Source organism: Diceros bicornis, chromosome 2, assembly GCF_020826845.1.
Source record: "Diceros bicornis minor isolate mBicDic1 chromosome 2, mDicBic1.mat.cur, whole genome shotgun sequence".
Classification (NCBI taxonomy): domain Eukaryota; kingdom Metazoa; phylum Chordata; class Mammalia; order Perissodactyla; family Rhinocerotidae; genus Diceros; species Diceros bicornis.
The window spans coordinates 8,329,319-8,354,187 of record NC_080741.1 but is presented as its reverse complement, the minus strand read 5'-3'; positions in this window follow the sequence as shown (position 1 = coordinate 8,354,187).

The following is a 24,869-nucleotide window of genomic DNA, read 5'->3' as shown; positions in this document are numbered from 1 at the left end:
TCTGCTGACTTCCTAAATACTTAATTATAGAAGCTCTAAGGTGGTAGAAGAATGCTGGCTTTTACACCAAACAGAGCCCTCTGTCTGTCCTTTTCATTTAGAAAGTAAAGATGCATTAGAATATGCAAATACAGAAAGATATGCAGGTCAGTTTTTCTTTTCTTTACCTTTGTGATGATAAATTAAAATTTAATTTTTTTAAATGCTGAGAGTAAGCACTCTTTGATTTACTTTTGGCTTTATTCTGCTAGAAGCTTGACTTTATCGTAAGCTATTTAATGATAATATTATTTATTTTCATCTGGAGTTTTTATACTAAAGAGGGGCCTGTGGTACTTAGCTACCCACACCCACACCAGCCTTGGGAGGAAACCACCAAGGTGTTCTACAATAGGTGACCTCACCTTGACAGCTGATTGGACTAGGGAGAGGAGGCTGACCCACAGGCAGTTATTCATAAGCCATTAGCTGGCCTATGACCAGGTGTGCCCAAGAGGGATGCATCATACTAGAGAGAAATAAGACACCCAATCAGAATCTTAGAGGCACTTTGTAAAATCACTTGACCTCTTTCACTGTTTCTCACTCATTAAGCCATCTTCTAATAGGTTTTCTTTCTGTGATTTTCTATATCACAAAGAAATTTGCTGGCCCTGATGTACCTATCTGCCTCTATACGCTTGCGTATTTCACTGTGAATTAGTAAATCGTCATGCACCTAGGTAAGCAAGTCTATATCTGAAAGACAGATCAAAACTTCATGCGCTAACGGAAAGTCAATTTGCAGAGAATACAATACTTAACAGCCCCCAACCTCTAGAGCAGTACTTCTCAAACTTTAACTGTACACAGAAATCACCAGATGCTGATGCTGGTACTTACTCCATAAGCCATGCAAGACACTAAAGAACCTTGCTATTCAAAGTGTAGTCTTGAGTCCAGTAGCATCACATGGGCACTTGTTAGAAGTGCAGAATCGTAGGCCTTACTCCAGATCGACTGATCAGAATCTTTATTTTGACTTCAGTGATTTTACGCACAGTAATAATTGAGAAGCACTGCTCTAAGACCAGTCATTGTCAAAGGACCGCCAACATCGGCATCATCTGGGAACTTATTAGAAATGCAAATTCTCATATGCTGGCTTGATCTATTGAATCAAAATCTCTGGGATGGGGGCCCAATAATCTATGTTCTAACAAGCCTTTCAGACTATTCTAATGCAGGCTAAAGTTTGAGAATCACTGCTTTAGACTAGTGGTTCCCAAACTTTGCTGCACATTAGAATCACCAGGAGAGCTTTTAAAATCCCTGAGAGCCATATCACGTCTTACAAATTAAATCAGAATGCCTGGGGATGAGAGAGAGACACCGTTATTTTTTAAAGATCCCAGGTGATTCCAGTGGGCAGTAAAGTTTAGGAACCAATGCTTATACTATAATAAATTCACCAACATAAATGGAAACTCTAGCAGAGGTTCTCTAATTTTAGATCCATATTGGAATCACCTAGTTGATGCCAAGATCCCATTCCCAGAGATGCTGAGTTAATTATTCTGAAAATCAAGATTCTTTTTTCCTTTTAATTTTTTTTTTTAATTTATAAGGAGAAAACCTCATTATTTATAACATACTGTTCTATGGGTCTTCCCAAGTACATAGAGTCATGTTTCTAGCTCCAAAGTCATTGATACAGAACAGTTTCATCATCCACAAAACCTCTCCTGCTGTCATTTTCTGGTCAACCCTTCCCCTAACCTTCAGCCCCTGCAACCCCTGATTTTGTGTGTGTTTCAATTAGAGTAATTTCTGTTGGCCTAACTTCAAGTTAATTGATTCTTTCTTCATCTGTGTTGAGTCTACTGATGAGCCAGTCACAGGCATTCTTCATATCTGTTACTGAGTGTGCAGTATCGCACATTTCCATTTGTTAAACATCTCTGCTGAAAGTTTACATCTGATTTTACATGCTGTCTGACTTTTCCCCTACAGCTTTTAATGCAGCACACATTATTATTTTAGGTTCTGTGTCAGATAGTTTCAATATCTACATCGTACTTAACGATGGGCAATTTTGTTTCTTGGCAGTGTGTTTTTTTTCCTTGCCTATTTTATACATCATAATTTTTTGTTAAAATTGACCGTCTGTGAAAGATAGTACAGGCTGAGGTAAATAGGTTTTATACTTGGAAATGAGCACTCCTTTCCTTCCACTAGGCTTTAGTGTGGGGTTTGTTTTAATTAAGTCAGAGGTTGGTCTGCGTGTAAGGTCTGTTGTAGCTATGGTTACCCTCAGTGAACCATATGCTTTAAATTTCTCTAGTAATAGCTTGGAGGTGGGAGTTGGTTTGCCAGAAGGTATTTTCATTATCTTTCCCACCATCAGTTTTAAGTCTTCCCTATATGTTATACCTTAGAGTGGGTCTGTCTTCCTGTTCTTGCAACACTCTCAGCAGTATTCCAGTCTTACTTGTTATTTGACCTTGTTGATTTGGTGGTGGAGGGCATGCAGGGGGTGTTCTATTTTGTTCTAGTTAAGACTCAGTCTTAGAAAGGCACTGTGTCCCTGGCTCCTAGGGGTGTGGACTTCCCAATGCTCCTGTTTCACTCCCAGATGTTATTGCCCCTTCTCCCAGTGATAGCATATTTTTTTCTGTTTTCCTCCACTATCTGCAATGGGCTTTCACTAGTGACTTAAGGAAGATCAAGGCTCTTTTTCCATAAGAGATACAGGAGAGAAGAGTCCAGGTGGAACTTTGTGCCATCGCATAGCAGCTGTCGTCCCCCTTCCCCAGGCTGGGACCGTCAAGAATGCTTTATCAGAATTCTCACCAATCTTTTTGGATCTGTTGGGATCCGTGGAGAAAAACAGGCAAAGGAGTGAGACTGTCCCCTGTATCTGTGGCCCCCAGGGGCTCCACAATGTCTCGCCAGCCCACATTCAACCTTCACCAATTTGTTACCTATGCTAGCTGCATTCTCCTTTCTTGTACCTTCTTACTATATCTGCTGCCAAGTAAGCAAATGCTCCGATCTTGTCTATCCCTGCACGCACCTGTCTCTTTTTATGTTTTGAGGTAGTTGTTTGCCCTGCAACCTCAACTCTCTGATGGGTTCAAGAAAAGCCATGAACTTGCAGTGTGTTCATCTCTTTTTGTTGTAAGGTTGTGTGTGACACCCTTCTCTCTGCATTCCAAAGCAGAAACCAGAAGTCTGGCAATCGGAATTCTAAAAGCATCCCAGGTGATTTTAATGTGCACCCAAAGTGGAGGACCACTGCCTTTTAGGAATGATCTTTGAAGCCAGCTAGACTCCTCCAATCAGAACATTTCTGCCTTGCCCTTTGATGGTCATGCTATACCACTCAAATAGTTATAGGAGATGCTTTTTAGGCCAAAAGAAGGTTAATTAATGGCTTCCTAGTGTTTCCTTCCCAGTTTATAATACAGGACTCTCCATAAGACTATTAGCTTGATTTTATTACTAGAGTTGTTGCAAAACTAAGTAGATAGATTTCTAGCTTTAAAACAAAGAAAGAAAGAGGGGCTGGCCCCATGGCATAGGGGTTAAGTGCACATGCTCTGCTGCTGGTGGCCCGGGTTCAGTCCCCAGGCGTGCACTGATGCACCGCTTGTCAGGCCATGCTGTGGTGGTATCCCATATAAAGTGGAGGAAGATGGGCACAGATGTTAGCCCAGGGCCAATCTTCCTCAGCAAAAAAAAAAGAGGAGGACTGGCATGGATGTTAGCTCAGGGCTGATCTTCCTCACAAAAATAAAAAAAGGAAAGAAAGAAAAAGAAACCAAAAACAGGAAAGAGAAGAAAGAAAAGAAAGGGCACCAGCTCCACAAATAAATTTGCTTATGCATTTTTCAAACCAGAGCATGGTCAAGCATGAAAAATCAACGGAACCTGAAGGGAAAAGAGAGAAAGGAAACAGGAGCACGTATGTGAAGCAATCAGCTGGGCACATGTTACACTGAAGATGGAGTGTGTAGAGGGATGTGTGACTTATTTGGGGAAAAATGAGAAATGACCAGTTACATAAAATTATACATTTTTTTCCATTGTACAATACTGAAAGAAAAGTTAAAACCTAGTCAGAATTGCATTATTTGAAGAAAAGAAATCAGAGACTCAAAAGAATAAATGATAACTTAAAACATTTCTTAAACTCTTCTGCACTGTCACTTTCACAGATAGAATTTCCAATGTTTGTGTTCCTTCTTTGAAAATGGAAAGCTTTTAGTTAATTGTCCATAGAGATTACCTCTGGGAAATTACTAAAATTTCCCTTATCTTTCTCCTTTCGGGATTTATATTACTGTCCTATAGGTACAATTTCCTAATATACTAATATCCCCCAGTTTCAGAAACTTTCCAGGTTCTCCAAGCTTCACATATCTAACTTGAACTCAGGAGAGACAGTTCTCACACAAAGGTCTACCATTAATGTAGGAGCATCTGATGGTATTAAAGAATTACAAAACGAAGGTTATTAGGTGTATGCTAACATTTTTATTCACTTTGCTTCTATCCTTCTCTTAATTCAACGCAGAAACACACACACGCACATGCACACACATGGCTACACCCATTTAATTACAGATAACTGATTTATATCCCTGGAAACATTCAAAAGTAAAATGTAACTTCTAATTTTACATCCAATGCACTTGCTGACTCCTGGATACTATCCTATTTCACATTCCGGGTAAACACCCAAAGATGTGTATCTATGCATATGTACAACTAAGAGGAAGTGGTAAATTCTAAAACATGTTTTCTTTAGTTTCAATTTCAACAAGCCTTATTTTCACCTGGCCATCTAGTCATATGCTGGCTATTCTAAAATTTAAATTCAGTAATTGCTGTAAAATGTAATCAAGGCTGGTTTAATACCAGGAGTCGCTGATGTTGTAACAGCTTAAAATAGGCTCCCAAATTAAGAAAACACTGCTTAAATTACATTTGTTAAAAGCAGTACTGTTAGTAGGTTCATGTTTTAACTGATACCAACAACTACCAGAGAATGCGGGAGTCAGTGAACCAAAAAAGGGAGCCTTACCAATTAGTGCTTTTACAATCTGGGAGCAATTTGAAAACAGGTTTCCAAATGTAGATAAGAACACTAAAAACATTCAAGAAACCACCGATGAATAAACCCCAGGGTGTGTAGGCTACAGTTGGAGATTTACCACTTATATCTGATAAGTCTAGGTCACCCAATCCGCAGAGGATTGACCTTTAATATAAAGATAGATACTTTTTATTTTTGTTGATTAAAATTGCACTAGTTTGTATTAAGGAGGATTTATTAGGTGAGAAGAAATAAAAATATGTTTAAGTAAAAGAGGTATACACGGGCACACATAGTTCCCTTTCTCATGCAAGCCAGTCAGTTGTGGCTGGCTAACTGCATCTTGGAAATCAGAGGGCATCTAAAGGTCCCCAGGCCTCCACAGAAGTGTGGGTAAAAAGACAATCCAATCTAGCTTCAAGTTGGTAGATTCAGATCAATTCCAAGTTTTCTCGGAGATTCACAGAAGAGAGAGATTGTAATAATATTGAGCTCTGAAAAAAACATAGTAAGAACAGACAGAATGGTGTTCTGTGGCCCACTCACACTGGCTCCAGATAAGCGATTGAGTCCTTCTTCCCAGCTCTGCACTGGTAGCTTGAAATCAGCTGTGATAGGAATACTTAGAACATGGAAATTGACAAATGCTACAAATCAGATTTATTTGTTTTCTCTCCCAGAGAGCTAGTTTACCAGCACACTTCAAGAATATAAGAATTGCAGTCAAAATGAAATGAAGGTCAATAAAAATTTTATGAGAGTACTGTGCAATTGTGTTAAAATTATGGAGGACCTTATACTATGAAAGACTCAATCCCATTTGTGAGGAAGATATTCATTAGAAGGTCTATGTAAGCTGATATCCAGAGACCAAAGCTTATTCTTACTTGCTCAATATAATACAATTCCCACGAATGAAAGTGTTTCATAAAATTGCCATTTTGCTAGTCAACACGTTGGTAATTGCAATGGTATGAATGTTTATGTCCCCCCAAAATTCATATGTTGAAATCCTAACTTCCAAAGGTGATGGTATTAGGAGGTGGGGCTTTAGGGAGGTGCTTAGGTCATGAGAGAGGAGACTTTGTGAATGAGATTAGTGTTCTTATGAAAGAAACCCCACAGAGCTCCCTAGCCCCTTCCACCATGTGAGGACACAGCAAGAAGGAGCAAGCTAGAACCAGAAAGAAGGCCCTTACCCGACCATGCTGGCACTCTGATCTTGGACTTCCAGCCTCCAGAACTGTAAGAAATAAATTTCTGTTGTTTATAAGCTACCTAATCTGTGGTATTTTGTTATAGCAGGCTGAACAGACTAAGACAGGTACAATTTGAAATGAGAAACATGCAAGTACCTAAAATGGGAGTAGAATTCAGTCCATTTTAGTTGCTCTCTTTTTCCTACACCGTGAAGCACATTTTCTCCTTTCAAAATAAATATACTGTTCTTTGGTTGGAAGTACTAAGCTATAAACCAGAAGGCCAAAAAGTTTGTGGTTCAGATGAGAAAGTCTGGAAAAGCAGCCTAAGTGAGCACAGTGTATTTTTTTGCATGTGATGATAGAAACTTCATGTTTTTCCTCAGATTTTCACTTTCTAGGCCAATACAATCTTGTAATCTCTATTTTTCTTTATTCCTATCCTAAGTTGACTTCAAGGTGACTAAAGAAACTTTGGTAGACTGTAATAGTAGAAGTTATATATAATGTTCAGAACTGGAAAATATTCTGGTAGCATTTGTAAAAGTTACCTTGTGTTCAATCTTTCCAAGAGTGTACCAGATGTAATACTGGAAAATGAGTCCAGACGTTATAAAACCTGCTAGAAAAATTCAACCTTAATCTTAGAGACGTTCATGAGTGCTTCAACCAAGCAGCAGTAGATACTAAAGTGCACTGAAAATGAAAGATACTAGATTTCTCTTCTAGGACTCCAGAACAGTTTCACATTTTCAGTATTTGGAAGTCTGCCGTTAATCAGGATTAAACTGAATGATTTCAGTTTATTAAGGCTGTATGAAAAAAACAAAAATCATTGCTAAAAACAAGGAATGCTTTTGGAAGTTTAAATTTTGCCCTCAAAACATAATCAGCAATGTTATTTATTAAACACTGTGACACAATTTTTCAAACCAAATCATTCAGAATATTATTTTACTTATTCTAAATATTTGCCACACCTAAAGTTATTATATGAAAACAACACTCCCTAATAACTTGTTTGACTATCAGAAACATGGCATATTTAGATAAATCATGAAGTGATAAATTCAGTTTTTGCCTCCCACTGTCAAAATCAACACCTATCCTAGACAAAGTGCTAGAAATTAAGTAAATTGTTACCTTTATAAATGCGTGTGAAATTTTTGGGTTTTATAATTAAAAAAATAAAAACCTTAGTAAGTTACCAGACTTTAGTGTGCTGACATATAACACAGGAGTAGGGAAAGATAAAGGAAGGCTCCATTTTACACTCACAATGGATAATGTGGTGCATTTCTTACTCCTAGAAATTCCTGCTTGTTGATGTCAAAATCTGGAAAGGAACCCATGTAAAGTTTCTTTTAAAATTCAATGACTATCACTTGTGGACCAGCCTCCCTACAGGACTATTCTGGATGCTGCACATGCCTGGTCCACGTAGACGTACTTGAGTCTAGAAATGATGCTATCTGCAAGGATCCTAGTCTAGGCATGGATGAAGAAGAGACTGCAAAATGCATTGTGGGTTGATATGGGAGAATGAAAGATCTATGATTTTTTAAAAAACAGCCATTAAGATACTATTCCCTAGGGCCAATATCTAGATGGCTTTAGTCATACAAAGTCATAGGTTCCTCTTTTAGCTTTTCCATATTGATTCCCATGTTAGAAGCAGTGAAAATATATACTACTGTAAAATTTATTTTAGAGAGATGAAATCAGTGAAAATGGTGGTGTAAGACCTCTGAAAATTCTCTCTTTCGTAAAAGCAATGAGGAACTGAAAAAATCGTCAGAACTCTGGAAATTAACCAAAAGCTTACAACAATTTAGAGAGTATTTATTCAAGAAATGTGGCCGAATGTCAATAAAAAGAGCAAGTTTTGCAGCATTTTAACTTGCCCTATTCTCACCCACTCTCCAGCTCCATGGTAGCTTGAAAAATCAACAGCTCACAATCACAGTGAAAACTAGCAGTTGGGCAGCCACCAGAGGGGGCAGAACAGGATTGGAACTCTTTCAAAATCTCATTCTCAGAGAACTGTGGCTCCTTAGAAGACTCCACTTGCAAAGCTGTCTTTATTTGACCTGCCTCTGTTACGCAGTGCAGAAAGTCTTTTCCCTAATGAAGTGTCCCAAAAAATTTAGAGGCAATCATTTAACTTTGTGGCTGCCTGAGGTGGTAAATAAAAGTTGAGGCAAAATATAAGCTACCCAAAAAGCGTAAAAGGAAAATCTGGAGACTACGATGCTCATAAGAGCTTTGAAAAGCTGTGACATATTCTTGGGTCTCTAGAAGTCCATGCACATGTGGAGGGCTGGGAGTATGCTCAGGGCTGTGCACATGCTAAGGAAAGACCTAAGAAGGCCTTAAGCTCTCACATCACGCTGAACTTGAGACTCTGAAAAGGCAGTGAGTAAAGGCTAAGGCAGAGTTGTCAACTTCCTAGATGAATGCTGAAGGTATGCCCCAAAAAGGACACAGAGCCCCTTGGCGAAAACTGGGAGACTTATCGATTCCAGGCGTTAAAGGAAATCTTTGTTCAATCATTAGCTGACAATTGATCTAACTAATCAGGAACTTCAGTGGTCAAAAATGACAAATATAGACCTCACAGAATTAGTTCAGAAAAGTCACTAAACAAACAGATAACAATAGAAAGTAATAATAGCAACAAACCCTAGGGACAGGGGAGAATGTGACTTCCAGAGTTGAAACATTATATTATTTAAAATATTCAATTTTGAAAAAAATTTTCAAGACATGCAAGAAACAAGAAAATATGACCCATACACATGAAAAAACAATCAATAGAAACTGTCCCCAATGAAGCTCAAATGTTGAATTTACAATAGAAAGACCTTAAATCAGTTTTTTAACATTTGTTCAAGAAACTAAAGGAAATGATATCTAAAGAATTAAAGGAAAGTAGAGAATAGTGTCTTGAGAAACAGAGAGTATCAGTAGAGAGACAGAAATTATAAAAAAGAACCACAGAGAAATTTTAGAGTTGGAAAGTACAACATGTTAAAGGAAAAATTCACTAGAGATGCTCACCAGCAGATCTGAGGAGATGAAAGAGAGAATCAACAAACATTAAGACAAGTCAATTGATATTACCCAGTTTGGAAAAAAAAAAAACAGAATGTACACAAATGAACAGAACCTCAGACACCTGAAAGAAACCATCAAGTATACCAACATACATACAGTGTGAGCCTCAGAAGGAGAGTAGAGAGAGCAAAAGGAGCAGAAAAAATATTTGAAGAAATAATGGCAGAAAACTTCCAAAATTGGATGAAAAATATTCATCCAAAAAATACACATCCAAGAAGCTCAAAAAACCCCAAGTGGAATACATTCAAAGAAGTCCACACTTAGATATATTAAAATCTAACTATTGAGAGATTTCAAGAGAGAATCTTGAAATCAACAAGAGAGAAGCAACTCATCACATACAAACTACCCTCAATATGATTTACAGCTGATTTATCATCAGAATCCATGGAGGCCAGAAGACAACTGGATGGAATATTCAAAGTGCTGAAATAAAAAGACTGTCAACCAAGAATTCTATATTCAGCAAAATTATCCTTCATAAATGACAAAGAAATTGAGACATTCTCATATTTAAGAAAACAAGGGAATTTGTCACTAGCTAACTTGCCCCACAAAAATGCAAAAAGGAGACCTTCAGACTTTAATGAAAGAACACTATACAGGGATTCAAATCCCCGTGAAGAATTAAAAAGCGCCAGTGATTGTAACTACAGAGGTAAATGTAAAAGTATAAATACATTTTTTGTTCATAACTTTTTTCTCCTGTGTGATTTAAAAGACAATTGCAAAAGGCAATAACTGTAAGTCTGTGTTGATGGACATACGATGTATAAAGATGTAATTTGTATGACAACAAAAGCACACAAAAAGAGGGAGAGGAACATAGCAATATAGAAGCAAAGGTATGTAAACTATTTAAATTAAGTTGATATAATCCAGACTAGATTGCCATAAATTAAATATCAATTGTAACCCCCAGGCAACCACTAAAAATAGCAACTCAAAAATGTAGTAAAAGAAATGACAAGGGAATTAAAATGGTACACTAAAAAATATCTATTTAAGACAAAAGAAGGCAGTAATAGAGGAAGAGGAACAAAACCACGTAAGGCATATAAAAAATAAATAGCCAAATGGCAGATATAAATCCTACCTTCTCAGTAATTACATTAAATTTAACCATTTAAATTAAACACTCCATTAAAAGGCAAAGGTGGCAGAATGGATAAAACAACATAATCTAACTATATGCTGTCTATACAAGGTACTTTAGATTCAGAGACACAAATAGGTTGAAAGCAAAAGGATAGGAAAACATATACAATATACCATATGCCAAAAAGTAACCAAAAGCAAGCTAAAGTGACTATACTCATGTCAGTCAAAACAGATTTTAAAACAAAAATTGTAATAGTGACAAAAAGGATATTTATAATGATAAAAAGTTCAATCCGTCAAGGAGATATAACAATTATATATGCATCTAACAATAGTGTCCTAAAACACATGGAGCAAAAATGGTCAGAATTAATGGGAGAAATAGACAATTCAATAATAATAGCTGCAGACTACAATGTCTCACTTTCAATAATGATATAATGGGTAGAGAGAAGATCGATAGTGAAACAGAAGACTTGAACAACACTATAAACCAATTAAACCTAACAGACATGAATTGAACACTCTGCCCAACAACATCACAGTGCATATTCTTCTGTAGTATTCATGGGGCATTCTCTAGGATAGACCATACGTTAGGCCATAAAACAAGCCTCAATAAATTGAAAAGTGTTGAAATCACAAAAGAATATTCTCCAACCACTGTGGAATTAAATCAGAAATCAATAACGGAAGGAAATTTGGGGAATTTAAAATATGAGGAAACTAAATAACACATTCCATTGTGTCAAAGAAGAAACCCCCAAAAAATTATAAAATACTTTGAGATGAACAAAACAAAAACACAACATACCAAACTTACGAGAAGCAGCAAAGGTAGTGCCTAGAGGGAAATTTATACCTATAAATGCCTATATTAAAAAAAGAAGAAAGATCTCAAGTCAATAAACTCATTTTCTATCCCTTTGGGGGGGTAAATACCTTCCGTTAGCCCTGCTAGATATTCTGAGACTTTCTCAGACCGTCTATGGGTATACCTGTTCCATGCTTCTTGCTCCCTCTTGTGGGAGTTTTATCCCTTCTCTTGATCCTGCAATGCACCAGGCCAAGCGCTGACAGCCTCTCTTTTGTTATCCCAAAGGTACCGCTACAGCTCAAGTGTGTGATCTCTCTCTGATCCACAGATTTGGATCGGTTTTCTGCATGTGCTCACCAGCTATCTTCCAATGCTCATTTTCACCATGGCCTTCAGGAACGCACACAGGGAGCCTGCCATGGGATGTAGTGGGGGTGTGGGTGAGGCACACAGGTTGTTGTTGATGCCTGTGGGCCAGTTGAGGGGATCCATTGGTGATTCCAACAGCTCATGGGCAAGCTTCTTCACGGAGTCCATGGCACAGTTGGTAGGATCCATGTCCCTTTAAGGTCCTCTGTGAGTCCTATCTGCCGCTCTCCCAAACTCTGCCTGCCCCCAAGTCATGGAGCTCCCGATATAGTATTTTGGGAAGAAATGGAAATGAGCGTCTTTGGCAGTGTCTCACACAGCTAGGGAAGTCGAGTGCTCACTCATATGCTCTTCTTTTCTCCCAGGGAAGAAATCATAGGCCAAGAAGGTCTCCCTGGGCCCGAAGCTGTGTCACCTTGGGTAGGGTGTGACGTGGGTAAAGTCAAGCTATTCCTCTTACCCACTCCAATACATTCAAACTCATATTGTTTTGCTCCCACAGATTGCTAGAACTTCTCCTCTGCAAACCTGGACTTCCACAAAAGCTCTCCTGTCCATCAATAATTGTCAAAGTCCCTGTTCTCCAGGGGCTCCCAGACCACAGTTGAGAGGAACTGGAGCTGGTTCAGGGGTCCCTATAGGGCTCATAGCCAGGACCGAGGTCTGTCCTATTACCTACTGCTTACATGGGCGAGATTCCTCCCAGGTCCTTTGGAATACAGTACTGGATCCCACAACTCCTACAAAGGTTTTGATCATGGATGGATGATGAAGTTGTCTTCTTGCGTCCCCACAACACGCATTTCCATCAACATGGTACCGTGCAAAAGTGAAGACTGTCGTCCTGGCTTATTGGGTAGATTCCGTGGTGACTAAAATGAAAAGATCATAATCACTCACGTGATCTGAGTGAGCTGTTCAAATATTGCTTTCTCATAAGCTACGTTACTTGATTTCTGAGATGTTTGTGCTAAAGTGGTTGAAAGGCCTTGAAAAAATTAACACATATTCTAAGATTTACTCTTATGGAAACTTGTACCCATAACCTTGAAAAGTTGTATAATTTTAAAATCTACGGTGTGTGTGTGTCTGTGTGCACACGTGTATTTTACTTTATTTCATCACCTAGGGTTATATGGTGTTCAGAGAAGATTTCTGTTAGGAATTCAGTCATAGCCATTTTTGAGGTAAAGCTTTTGAGGAACCAAGGCTCTATAGCTGCCTATAAATATTAACGTTATTTTATGGTAATTGATTTTTGAGTGATACACTTTTAATAAATTCATATAAGGAGGCAGAGATAGTCAGCTAGTGTTTCTGAGCTCTTGTTATACCAGACACCGACATCAAAACATGTCAACAACATCAATCAGGACTTACCAAATGTACGAGACTTCACTTTTTAAAACATGAACACTCTCCATAATGAGTTATTAGAATGTCAGCATTCTTTCTCCTTACAGATTCATGCTATTTACTTCAGTTCTCGGGGGAAATTAAACCAAGCAAAATTAACTATAAAAAACTTTCTGTATCATTTAATAATGCAAATTTGAGGTAACAAGGGTAAATAAAATGCATGAAAATCATATGAAATGCAGCCTCCCCCAGTGCTCTCACCTGGTGATAATCTCCATCAAGAGATAGAGTTATTCTGTCCTTAAGTATTAGAGTAGTTTGTTTGTTTTTTGAATTTCATATAAACAGAATAATATATTATTTACTATTCTTTCAACATGTTTTCATTCATCATTGTATATGTGATATTTATGTTGTTGCAAACAGCAGTATTTCTTCATTACAGTGTAGAATTCCATTGTGTGAGTGTACCACAACTTATGTAGGTATTCTACTGTGGATAGATATTTTTGTGGTTTCCAGTTTTTTACTATTATGAATAACACCACTATAAACATGTTTTGACGGAAATGAGCATTCATCTTGCTTGGTACATATTGAGTAGTAGCAACGCCGGGTCATAGGTATCAGTATGTTTAGCTTTAGTAGATACTGTCAGCTTTCCAATGTGGTTGTACCTGTTTACATTCCCACCAGCATGTATAAAGTTTCCAGTTGCTCCTCATCTCACTTGTTTTTAATCAAGTCCAGTCTATCAGTTTATCAGTTTTCTCTGGTTAGTGCTTATTGGAACACTGTTTAAGAAATCTTTGTCTATCCCTGAATATATTCTCCTATATTTTATTCTAGAAACTGCATTTTTTTAACTTTCACATTTAGGTCTGGAATCAGTTTCAAAATAATTTTTGTGCATGTAATGTCAAGATTTATTTTTTCCACAAGGGTATAAAATTGATGCAGCACCGTATATTGAAAAGACGATTCTTTCATCGTTAACACTGCCATTGCAATTTTGCTTTACTCAGGTGACTGTATATGTGTAAATCTGTTTCTCAGAATCTATTTTGTTCCATTGGTTAATTTGTCTACCGTTGCACCAATGGAACACTTTTATTCATTGTAGCTTATAATAACCTCGATGTCTGGCACTTAAAAACTATGTCTTTGGGTATTTCAGGTCTTTTGTATTTCTCTATGAATTTTGGAATCAACTTGCCAACTTACACACACACACACAAAAATGCTGGAATTTTGATTAAGATTACATGGAATATAGGCAGAAATGATATCTTAACAAAAAGGAGTCTTCTATTCCATGAATATGGAGTTTTATTGAAAATTGAAAAATGGTGTTTTAATTCCGTAATTGTTATTAGTTTACAAATGTACATGTTTTTTATATATTTACCAGTGACCTTACTAACCTTCATTATTTCTTCTAGTAGTTCATAGATTTTTGCACAAATGATTATTATATCTGCAAATCATGACAGCTTTCTCCTTACTTTCAAGACTACATTTTTCACTTATTTTTCTTCCTTACTGCACTAGCTAGAAACTTCAGTAGGATATTGAATAGAAGAGGTAATAGTGAACATTCTCATTTTGTTTGCAATTGCAGGAGGAAAGTGTCCAGCATTTTACCATTGTGTTGGATGCTAGCTATGCTGTCATTGTTTTAGATACCCTTTATTAGATTAAGGATGATCCCCTCTATTCCTATTTTCTGAGTGTTTTAATACTAAACAGATGTTGGATTTTATCAAATGATTTTTCTGCACCTATAAAGTGAATCATATGATTTTTCTTCTTTAGTTGATAAGAGTGGTGAAGTATATTGACTCATGACCCAATGTTGAACCAATCTTGCATTCCTGGAATAAATATCACTTGAATTATCTTTTTTAGGGTTTTTGCATCTGTGTTAATGAAAGAATTTGGCCTTAGTTTTCTTTGCTTGCAAAGTTACTGTATGATTTTGGCATCAGGGTTACCTGGTCTCATAAAACAAGTGGAAAATTGTCTGCTTCTTTCTCTATTTTCTGAAATAGTTTGTGTAGGATTGGTATTATCCGGGTTGTTCCATCCTTAAACATTTGTAAGATTCACCAGTGAAGCTACCTAGGCCTGAAGTTTTGAGGTGTGTCTGGGAAGGCTCTAAATCGTAAATTCAATTTCTTTAACAAACATAGCTATTTAAATTTTCTATTTATTTTTAGGCAAGTTATTTTTTCAAGAATTTATGTCATTTAAGTTTTCAAACATCTTAGCATATATGTGTTCATAATATGCTCTTTTGTTATTGAAATATAATTCACGTATCATAAATTCACCATTTTAAAGTGTACAATTCAGTGGTTTTTAATATATTTACAAGGTTGAACAATCATCATTGCTATTAATTCCAGAACATTTTCACCAGCCACAAAAGAAATCCCATACCTATTTGCAGTCACACTCCATTCCCCTCCTCCCAGCCCTAGGCAAACAGGCAAACAGTAATCTACTTTCTCTATATATAGATTTGCCCATTCTAGATATTTAACATAAACGGAATCATACTCTTTGTGGCCTTTTATGTCTGGCTTCTTTCACTTAGTGTAATGTTTTCAAGGTTGACCTGTGTTGCAGCATGTATCAGTACTTTATTCCTTTTTATGTCTCACTAATATTCCATTGTGTGGATACACCACATTTTGTTTCTCCATTCCTCAGTTGATGGGCATTTGAGTTGTTTCCACTTTTTGGTTATTAAGAATGCTGTTGCTATGAACACTTGTGTAGAAGTTTTTGTGTGAATACCCGTTTTCAATTCTCTTGGGTATATGTACCCAAGGTCCCATGATAATTCTGTGTTTAACATTTTGGGGAACTATAAAACTGTCTTCCAGAGCAGCTGCCCCAATAATGTATGAGGGTTCCAGTTTCTCACCAGCACTTGCTATTTTCCTTTTTTTTTTAGTAGCCATTCTAGTGGTTGCAATGTGGTATTTCATTATGGTTTTGATTTACATTTCTCTAATGACAAGTGACGCTGAGCATCACAATACATTCTTATTGTATTTTCAGTGTCTGTATGATGTACTGATATTGCCTTTTCATTTTTCAGATGGCTATTTTGTGTTTTCCTTCTATTTTTCCATTATCAGTCTTGCTAGAGTGTTATCAGTTTTGTCAATCTTTTCAAAGGACACATTTTTAGCTTTGTCTATTTTCTCCGTTATATATTCGCTTTCTCTTTGAACATTTCCTGCATTCACTTTTATTTCTTTGGGTTCAATTTACTGTTTTTATAGCTTCTTGAAATGAAAGTATAGATCAATTATTTTCAACCTTTCTTATATTCCAGTATACGTGTTAAATCTCAAATTTCCCTCCAAAGCATTGCTTTAGCTGCATCCCGCCAAAATTGATATCCTGTATTTTCAATATCATTTAGTCAAAAATATTTTCTAAATTCTATTCTGGTTTCCTTTTTGGCCTGTGGGTTATTTGGAAGTTTGTTTCTTAATCCAAATGTTTAGAGATTGTCTATTTGTTTTTCTATGGTGAACTTCTAGTTTATTTTCACTTTTGTCAGAGAGTATATTTTATATGATTTAAATCCTTGGAAATTTGTTGAAACAAAGTAAATGGCAAATATAAAGAAGTCTCAAAAATACCTAGAAGTTAATAGTAACCCTCGTATAGTTCAAGAGTTGGACCAAAAGAAAGATCTTATCATTTTTTTCTTTACCTCTTTCTTATATATTTAAATGAAAAGTATTGCTGCTTAGAAATGTAACCATAATGAAACTGTGCACACACTCTGTGTATCTATATGTATATTACCATTCTATAACAAGTCCTATGGTGTTGATATCACTTGAGCAAATTGGAATTATTGAAAAGATGAGTGCAGATTATTCTCATTTGGCAAGGTAACAAACACATTTGAACTTCGGCAAGTGAGTGAAAATTCTTCTTATGTGATCTATCACTGCCGTAGATTCTGTCAAACGCTGAAGCACATTGGGATGTGGATACCCTATTTGCACTTTGAAATTCCTTTTTATTTATAGCTATACTTCCTGGTATACTTTGGCTCACAAAATATATCATCAGGCTGTTTGAAGTTCTGTCTTACTCATTTTGTCAATAACTATTCTACTTTTAGAATAAGAAGAAATGCGTTACATTTTACATTCTTTGTTTTCGCATCTATGCATAATGTGGAGGAGGCCATCACAATACCATCCAGTAATGTCACTGACAATATCTCCCAGCTTCAAACAGCACAGAGCAATGAGAAGAATACAAGTCAAAGAGAAAGGCCATTTACACTCGCTGGCTTTTACAGCCATGAAAAAGTTAATCAACACTCTAATCCTATTTCCTCATTTGAATGACAAAAAATAAATTACATTGCAAGATAATAGAGTTTTAAGAGGAAGAACTTAAGTGCTTCCTAGATTGTCTTTCACATGGATAATGCTCACAAAACATAAATTATCTCCTCCCAGTACATCCTGACTTCTCTTACATGATATCCTGAGTTTACTGATAGCTGAAGTGTACCCCAACAGGGCAAGCAATATTGAGAACTACATTCCACATTGCAGGTTAGGTGAGGTTACGCTGTAGTAACAAATGACACCAAAATCTCAAGAGCTTAAAATAATAAAAGTTATTTCTATGTCTCACTACATGTTCAGCACAAGTCTGCAGGGGGCCCTTTGTTGACTGTGCACATCTAATGTTAAACATTAGAGATAGACAAGTGCAATCTTATCATGTGTTCAGAGGAGAGGAGATCTGACATATTTGCAGCAGCCCTAATGACTATCACAGCATTCCTCATGGCCTATATTTCAGCTTCGTTGAAAGTACTCAGAAGCATACCATTACACAACCACAAGTATGCCTAAAATGGAAAAGACTAACAATACCATATATTGGAGAGGATTTGAAACAACCAGAATTCTCATACATTGTGCTGGTGGGAGTATAAAATGACCTGATTTTGGAAAGATGTTTGGCAACTGATTAAAAAGTTGAAAACACATCTCCCTTTTGACCCTGCAATTCCACACCAAGAGAACTGAAAACATATGTCCACAAAAACCCTTGTACAAGAATGTTCATTCAGATTTATTCATAATAGCCAAAATTAGCCTAGACATCCATCAACAGGAGTATGGATAAACAAACTGTTTTAGATTCCTACAATGAATACTATCCACAACAAAAAGGAACAAACCACTGATAACTCCAACAATGTGGATGAATATCAAAACGTTGCACTGAGTGGAAGAAGCCCGAAACAAAGAACATTCTGTCTCTTCCATGTATATACAGCCCTAGAATAGGCAAAACTAACTTATGATGACAGAAATCAGGTCAGCATATGCCTTTAGCTTCAAGGGAGATAGAAACTGACCAGGAAAGAGCACAAAGGAACCTTTTTGATTGATGGACATGTTCTGTGTCTTGAGTGAATGTGTGTACATTTGTCAAAACTAATTGAACCATGAGCCAGCCCTGATGGCCTAGTGGTTAAAGTTTGGCTTGTTCCTCTTCAGCGGCCGGGGTTCAGTTCCCGGTCGCGGAACCACACCACTTGTCTGTCAATAGCCATGCTGTGGCGGCAGCTCACACAGAAGAACTAGAAGGACTTACAACTAGAATATACAACTATATACTGGGGCTTTGGGGAGGAAAAAAAAGAGGAAGATTTGTAACAGATGTTTAGTCAGGGTAAATGTTTCCCAGCAAACAAACCAAAAAACTAATTGAAGCATTCACCTAATTGAGCATTTTACTCTATGTTAATAATAGCTTGACTTTTTAAAAATTAAAAAGTATTCAGAGAACATTTCAGTCATATAATTTTTAGTAATACTTTATTTGACAAACTTAATATTATTTTTTAGCCATTTCAGGACATTCTGTTTGACTCGGATTTGTAAGGTAATGTCTTACTAAGAAGCTTTGGGATACAATTGCACTTTAATAAACTGAAAATTAGTAAAAACACCAACATTACTTTGATAATATTCCAAGACAGTAACATTTTCATGCACCATATTTTAAAGTCTGTAAAATTTAACACATTTTAGGCTACTTTGGATGTTTGTCCAAATTTTTAAAATGAAACTATATTGAAAGAAAAGCATTAAATCACCTAGATGCTGACGTCTGGTGGAGCATGCCCGTCCTTTACTTCATCAGTTACACAGCTATTTAGCTATTTGCCAGCATCACTTAGGATAAAGCTTGAGCTTTGGAGAAGACAGATATATAACCTAACCAGTTGTTAAGCAAGATACCTAGTTACTCTCAGCTTTTCTCTTGCTTGCTAAACAATATAAAAAGCTTCTAAAATAGTGTCTGGCACACGATATAAACTTAACAGATATCAGTTTCCTTCTTGCACATGAAGCACCCTTAATAACTGTGTTTTCTTCTTCCTCCTCCTTCTTTCTGACCCTGTTGTAAAATACACCCATGAGGGCCGGCCCCGTGGCTTAGCGGTTAAGTGTGTGTGCTCCGCTACTGGCGGCCTGTGTTCGGATCCTGGGCGCGCACCGACACACCGCTTCTCCGGCCATGCTGAGGCCGCGTCCCACATACAGCAACTAGAAGGATGTGCAGCTATGACATACAACTATCTACTGGGGCTTTGAGGGAAATAAATAAATAAATAAAAATTATAAAAAACAAAAAAATACGCCCATGACAAGTAGGGGGGAAAATGAGAGAAAGGCTTATGTATGAGGTTTTTAAAAACTGTCTTTTCTGCTTGTCTTCAAATCTGTTAGCTAATGTATTTTAGTATTAACAATAACAACAAATGTGAAAATCATAAAAAACATTTTTCTGTTGCATAAATCAATTCTAAACAATTTTTAAGCTTATAAATTTAAGCCTAGAAGATTTTTAGTCACATAGAGTTTGAGTCTTTTCTATAATTATTGGAGAACTCCAGATACTAACTTCTCGACTAGGGAAAGAACAGTAAAGAACCTCTGGGTGGCTGCAGACGCCGCCACGGGGCAAACGTGGCTGCTCCAAACCACGGAAGCTAACCCGACAAATGTGCTTTCTCATTTCTGCAGAGCAAGTGGGAGAATCAGTCCTTGCGTACATGCCCAGGACAGCTTTCTTCCTTTTCCAAGGTTCTTTCAAGTTGTTTGATCTGAAGAAAATTATGTCTGGGAACTAATCGGTTCTATATGTTTTTAACATACCTCAATTTGGGATTTTTTTTCTGATGTTACCTCATGATGAGAGCCTAATCTGGGAGAAATTTGACAAAAGAGATGGCATGTTTTCCTCATCCTATTAGGTTTACGTGATTTTGAATTTTCCTATTATTGGAGTTGTTAACTTTGACGACTTGATTAAGGGGGCTCCTGTCAGTTTTTTTTTTCACTGTATTGTTGTTCTTTTATCCTTTATCATTAATAACTATTTTGTGAGGAGATACTTTGAGACAAATAATCTGTTCCTCATCAAACTTTCACCCATAGTTTTAGTATCCAGTGATATTTTTCAGTGGAATTAATTATTATTATGATTGCTGTTTAATTGTGATTTTTCTACTTCTTTATTTTTTTTTTTTTTTTGAGGAAGATCAGCCCTGAGCTAACATCTGTGCTAATCCTCCTCTTTTTGCTGAGGAAGACCGGCTCTGAGCTAACATCTATTGCCAATCCTCTTCCTTTTTTCCCCAAAGCCCCAGTAGATAGTTGTATGTCGTAGTTGCACATCCTTCTAGTTGCTGTATGTAGGACGCAGCCTCAGCATGGCCAGACAAGCGGTGTGTCGGGGCGCGCCTGGGATCCGAACCCAGGCCGCCAGCAGTGTAGCGCGCGCACTTAACCGCTAAGCCACTGGGCTGGCCCGATTTTTCTACTTCTATTGTTTCTTTGACATTTGTTAGTTGATATTATATGAAGGAAAACCTTTCTCTTCTTATTTGTTTATTTATATTAGTATATATCCATGGATTCTTATTTTGTTCCATTGATTTTAATCCATTATTATGAATCTTGTCCCCAAATTGTCCCTAATTTAGTCAGTGGGAACCTCTTGAAGCTAACTTCTGCGTCCTTTTGACACGACCCTATCATTCATTGAGACTTCCTTACTTTCTGACACAAAATAACGTTCCAAGCTCATCTTGTGCTTTCCTTTCTCCAGGCCCGGAGTTCCAGTTCCTTTAATGAACAATGTTCGATAGAAATCAACATCTGGGTGATACATATGCTCATCATTATTGGGGTGTTATTCTCAGACACAGCTGGGGAACCTGTATTGTTTGTATACATACATTTATAACCACATTTATTTCCACATTGAAAACCATCAGTTTTCACTTATACCATTTGAACCCCAAACTGCAGGGTTTTTTTTGTGTGTGTGAGGAGATCAGCCTTGTGCTAACATCTGCCAATCCTCCTCTTTTTTTGCTGAGGAAGACTGGCCCTGGGCTAACATCCATCCTCATCTTCCTCCACTTTATATGAGACACCGCCACAGCACGGCTTGCCAAGCAATGCATCGGTGCGCGCCCAGGATCCAAACCTGCTAACCCCGGGCCACTGCAGAGGAACGCATGCACTTAACCGCTTGTGCCACCAGGCCGGCCCCCCAAACCACAGGTTTTATATAATGTTCTCACTTTCCGTATTTTTAACTTTCATCTCTGACAATGACAAACCTAACACTCATCATCCTTATTTTGTTTTTAGTTCAATTCCCTTTGTGTACAACAAATGTCCCAGTGTTACCACTGCCCTTCCTCCCCTTGCCTCACTTTCCTCACATGGATTCTGACACCTCATATTGAACCACTACTGCCCCTCTCTGCCAATGCTCTTCTCACCCTGCTCGGACTCCAACACCCTGCACCAGGCCGAGGCCACCAGCACCCACAGGGCCCTCCTCACACTGCTCAGGCCCCACCACCCCAGTCTGATAAGAGGATACCCTCATTCAAAGGCCAAAAAGCCAAGTGACTCCAAACCACTTATATTGGTCCAGGTCCTCCAAGAAGCAGATATCAAGACCGGATTAAATACGTAAGGATTTCATTCAAAGAAATGCCTGCATGAGAGAAAACAGGGATGTGACCAGACGAGCCTGGGAGAGCCCTGGGAGTACAAACAACCCTGACCTCATGTGGAAAGAAAAAGACAAGAAAGATTGGGTAGAAGTGTCCAAGGACAAGTTCAGCAAACCCACGAGGGGGTCCTCGAACCAAAGTAGACCATCAGATGGGTCCTGGGACTCCCAGAAATCTTTCTGCTTCAATATCCATCCCTGCCATGCTCCGTCAGTGAGTGCAAAGAGCCTGTCGGAAGTGGGGGATGTGCACGAAGGAGGGGATGGAATTCAGAGTCCAGCAGCTGGGGGCACTCGGCAATCTCACTCCTGTAGTTGGAGGAGCGTGATCTACATTCTCATGGCCACCTGAGCACTGAGATTATTTCTCCCTTTATTTAATATTACTAGTCAGAACCACAACAAAACAAACTCTTTCGTATACATTGAGTGGACCAGTAAGAAGATATTTGCTAAAGCACTGGGCCTTTATTTTTTCTTCACAACTCAGAAAAAAGACAGCACCACATTAAGTCAAACTCCTTTAATATAAAGAAGAGTTTTGGAAGCATGTTCTTTAGGAGCTTTCCGGCGAAGAGTTATTGCGTAGGTAGTTCTCAGTTATTGAATCACTGGACCACGTCTGGTATTATTGAGACAATGCTGAAAACGGTGAACGAACAGGTCCTTCTAAAAGAATGAATATTTTTTGGCAAATATATTCCTTATTTGTGGCCCATAGCATTTCAGAACTTTGATTTTTCATTTGGTATGTTTCTACATTTTTTTAAACATTGAATCAAACTGTCTTAAATAAACAAATACAAAGAACAGGCAGTTGTTAACATTTGGGAAAATGCAGGATCAAAGGAGGGTATCATGGCAACAGAGAACTGTTTTCTATTACACAGTTTTATTGAGCAGTAAGAGACATAACTCTGGGCCTGATAGCTATGATTCAGCATTTCATACTCTCCTAGATATTATCTTTGCATTTAGTCTGCACATTTTAACATCAATTTGGGTGGAGACCATATGTTTAAACTTCACAAGCTCAGCTTAAATTTGGCATAATGCTGAAAAGCCCTGTGGTCCCTAAAGACACAAAAATGTTACACAGGGAATATAGCAAGAAATCATAGGTAGAGAAATAAAACCAGACCCCTCCAGCAAACAGATAAAGATATGAAAAAACTTAGACACTTATAATGATTTTCTGATGAAAGTTTTGAAATCTGATTTTCACAAATATTACTGAAATTTAGGATGTGCCTAAAGAAGTGCAAGAAATGCACAGGAGGAAAGAATTTGAGAAGACAAAACCTAAGACCCAAGCACTATTAATGTGGTAAAGAAGTAAAACTATTTCTAAAAATATTTATGGTTTACAATCCTTCAACATTTTACACATATGTGTGGAATGCCTACTACATGGTGGACACTGTCTCTACACACTCAAAATGCTGTTCAAAATGGCAACCCCCAGTCACACATATTTACTGAGCACTTGAAATGTGGCTAATTCAAACCAAGGATGTACTTTAAGTGACAAATACACACCAGATTTCAGAGATTTAGGGTGAAAAAAATGAAAGTAAAATATCTCATTAATAATTTTACATTGATTATATGTCAGTGATAATATTTTAGATATATTGGATTAAATAAAATACATTATTAATATTAATTTAACCTACTTTTTCCTGCTTTTCTAATGTGGATACTAGACAATTTAAAAATAATATGTGAGTCCCATTATATTTCCATTGGAAAAAATGTGCTAGGTACTATTGTGGTAGATATTCATGACGTGTGCTAAGTCCATCTTTCCATCCTTTTTGGTGCCTGGCAGGATGGCACTACCTCACTCCCTTTGAAGTCAAGTGTGGCCAAGAGCCTCACTTTGACCAAAGAATTGTAGGGAGAAGAAGAAAGTGTCACTTCCCAGAAGAGGCCTTGCGAGTCAGTGTGTGTTTCACTTCCCAGCTGCTGTTCCCACAGAAACAGACGTTGTGAAGAAGCCTCCGTCTTCCCGGCTGCCTGCTGACTAAGACTAGAGCCCCTCCGCCCCCAGTGCAGGCATGTAGTTTGAGTCAGATATAAACTTTTAAAGTTTGAAGCCACTCAAGTTTGGAGTTGCAGCATAACTTGGCGTCCAGCATTTCCCGATCTTGAGTATACATCAGAACCCCCTGGAGCTTTTGTCAGAACGCAGACTGCGTGTCTGCCGAGTTTGCGGGGGATGCTCAGGCTGCTGGCCTGGAGACCACTTCCGAGAACCACTGGCCTAGCCTACCCTGACTGGTAGGTGCTCTGAAACTTGGGGCGAGTAATAATTCAAAGAACTCCTACATAATTGTTGATAATGGTTCCAACATTACTGCTTATCCAAATATACTAATGAGATGAACATCAGTACATCTATGTTATGAGAAATTAAGATTATGGATTAAACAGGTTTTTTTTTTTAATTACAGTGTACTTTTACTCACACTGTTCTATCTCAGATACTGTCTACATCAATACGATACATTTTCTACTTATCACTTTCCTTTGACAAGCCATCACAAAACACAGGAGTTAAACTGTATTCTAATAAGACTAGTCACACAATTTATAACCTGGCTTCTAAAAAGAATTCCTGTTAGATGGTCTCTGACAAACTCTAGAATTTATTTACTGACCAAAAAAAAGTGAAACTAATTGACTTGTGCTAAAGCAATTTTTAATAAATACT